Here is a 3,354-nt window from a genome sequence, read left to right as displayed (position 1 = left end):
GACTCCGAACTAGCTTTGGTACATCAAAACATATAAACTCATAATACCGATCATCACAGAACTTTAAGCGTGCGGACCCTACGGGTTCGAGAACTATGTAGACATGACCGAGACATGTTTCCGGTCAATAACCAATAGCGGAACTTGGATGCTCATATTGGTTCCTACATATTCTATGAAGATCTTTATCGGTCAAACCGCATAACAACATACGTTGTTCCCTTTGTCATCGGTATGTTACTTGCCCGAGATTCGATCGTCGGTATCTCAATACCTAGCTCAATCTCGTTACCGGCAAGTCTCTTTACTCGTTCCGTAATGCATCATCCCGTAACTAACTCATTAGTCACATTGCTTGCAAGGCTTATAGTGATGTGCATTACCGAGAGGGCCCAGAGATACCTCTCCGACAATCGGAGTGACAAATCCTATTCTTGATCCATGCCAACTCAACAAGTACCATCGGAGACACCTGTAGAGCACCTTTATAATCACCCAGTTACGTTGTGACGTTTGGTAGCACACAAAGTGTTCCTCCGGTATTCGGGAGTTGCATAATCTCATAGTCATAGGAACATGTATAAGTCATGGAGAAAGCAATAGCAGTAAACTAAACGATCAAGTGCTATGCTAACGGAATGGGTCAAGTCAATCACATCATTCTCCTAATGATGTGACCCCGTTAATCAAATGACAACTCATGTATATGGCTAGGAAACTCAACCATCTTTGATTAACGAGCTAGTCAAGTAGAGGCATACTAGTGACACTATGTTTGTCTATGTATCCACACATGTATTATGTTTCCGGTTAATACAATTCTAGCATGAATAATAAACATTTATCATGATATGAGGAAATAAATAATAACTTTATTATTGCCTCTAGGGCATATTTCCTTCAGTCTCCCACTTGCGCTAGAGTCAATAATCTAGATTACACAGTAATGATTCTAACACCCATGGAGCCTTGGTGCTGATCATGTTTTGCTCGTGGAAGAGGCTTAGTCAACGGGAATGCAATATTCAGATCCGTATGTATCTTGCAAATCTCTATGTCTCCCACCTGGACTTGATCCCGGATGGAATTGAAGCGTCTCTTGATGTGCTTGGTTCTCTTGTGAAATCTGGATTCCTTTGCCAAGGCAATAGCACCAGTACTATCACAAAAGATTTTCGTTGGACCCGATGCACTAGGTATGACACCTAGATCGGATATGTACTCCTTCATCCAGACTCTTTTATTTGCTGCTTCCGAAGCAGCTATGTACTCCGCTGCACACGTAGATCCCGCCACGACGCTTTGTTTAGAACTGCACCAACTGACAGCTCTACCGTTCAATATAAACACGTATCCGGTTTGCGATTTTGAATCCTCCGGATCAGTGTCAAAGCTTGCATCGACGTAACCATTTACGACGAGCTCCTTGTCACCTCCATAAACGAGAAACATATCCTTAGTCCTTTTCAGGTATTTCAGGATGTTCTTGACCGCTGTCCAGTGATCCACTCCTGGATTACTTTGGTACCTCCCTACTAAGCTAATAGCAAGGCACACATCAGGTCTGGTACACAACATTGCATACATGATAGAGCCTATGGCTGAAGCATAGGGAACATCTTTCATTTTCTCTTTATCTTGTGCAGTGGTCGGGCATTGAGTCTGACTCAACTTCACACCTTGTAACACAGGCAAGAACCCTTTCTTTGCTTGATCCATTTTGAACTTTTTCAAAACTTTATCAAGGTATGTGCTTTGTGAGAGTCCAATTAAGCGTCTTGATCTATCTCTATAGATCTTGATGCCCAATATATAAGCAGCTTCACCGAGGTCTTTCATTGAAAAACTCTTATTCAAGTATCCTTTTATGCTATCCAGAAATTCTATATCATTTCCAATCAACAATATGTCATCCACATATAATATTAGAAATGCTATAGAGCTCCCACTCACTTTCTTGTAAATACAGGCTTCTCCAAAAGTCTGTATATAACCATATGCTTTGATCACACTATCAAAACATTTATTCAAACTCCTAGAGGCTTGCACCAGTCCATAAATGGATCGCTGGAGCTTGCACACTTTGTTAGCTCCCTTTGGATCGACAAAACCTTCTGGTTGCATGATACGTCTCCAACGTATCTATAATTTTTGATTGCTCCATGCTATATTATCTACTGTTTTGGACATTAATGGGCTTTATTATTCACTTTTATATTATTTTTGGGACTAACCTATTAACCGGAGGCCCAGCCCAGAATTGTTGTTTTTTTCCTATTTCAGAGTTTCGCAGAAAAGGAATATCAAACGGAGTCCAAACGGAATGAAACCTTCGGGAACGTGATTTTTAGGAAGAATATGATCCAGGAGACTTGGACCCTACGTCAAGAAACAAAAGAGGAGGCCACGAGGTAGGGGGCGCGCCTACCCCCCCAGGGCGCGCCCTCCACCCTCGTGGGCCCCCTGTTGCTCCACCGACGTACTCCTTCCTCCTATATATACCTACGTACCCCCAAACGATCAGATACGGAGCCAAAAACCTAATTCCACTGCAGCAACCTTCTGTACCCACGAGATCCCATCTTGGGGCCTGTTCCGGAGCTCCGCCGGAGGGGGCATCGATCACGGAGGGCTTCTACATCATCACCATAGCCCATCGATGAAGTCTGAGTAGTTTACCTCAGACCTTCGGGTCCATAGTTAGTAGCTAGATGGCTTCTTCTCTCTTTTTGGATCTCAATACAATGTTCTCCCCCTCTCTCGTGGAGATCTATTCGATGTAATCTTCTTTTGCGGTGTGTTTGTTGAGACCGATGAATTGTGGGTTTATGATCAAGATTATCTATGAAAATATTTGAATCTTCTCTGAATTCTTTTATGTATGATTGGTTATCTTTGTAAGTCTCTTCGAATTATCAGTTTGGTTTGGCCTACTAGATTGATCTTTCTTGCAATGGGAGAAGTGCTTAGCTTTGGGTTCAATCTTGCGGTGTCCTTTCCTAGTGACAGTAGGGGCAGCAAGGCACGTATAGTATTGTTGCCATCGAGGATAACAAGATGGTTTTTTATCATATTGCATGAATTTATCCCTCTACATCATGTCATCTTGCTTAAGGCGTTACTCTGTTTTTATGAACTTAATACTCTAGATGCATGCTGGATAGCGGTCGATGAGTGGAGTAATAGTAGTAGATGCAGGCAGGAGTCGGTCTACTTGTCTCGGACGTGATGCCTATATACATGATCATACCTAGATATTCTCATAACTATGCTCAGTTCTGTCAATTGCTCAACAGTAATTTGTTCACCCACCGTGAAATACTGATGCTCTCGAGAGAAGCCACTAGTGAAACC

This window comes from Aegilops tauschii, chromosome 1, assembly GCF_002575655.3.
Source record: "Aegilops tauschii subsp. strangulata cultivar AL8/78 chromosome 1, Aet v6.0, whole genome shotgun sequence".
In the NCBI taxonomy this organism is placed as follows: domain Eukaryota; kingdom Viridiplantae; phylum Streptophyta; class Magnoliopsida; order Poales; family Poaceae; genus Aegilops; species Aegilops tauschii.
Note: the sequence above shows the minus strand (reverse complement) of the source record.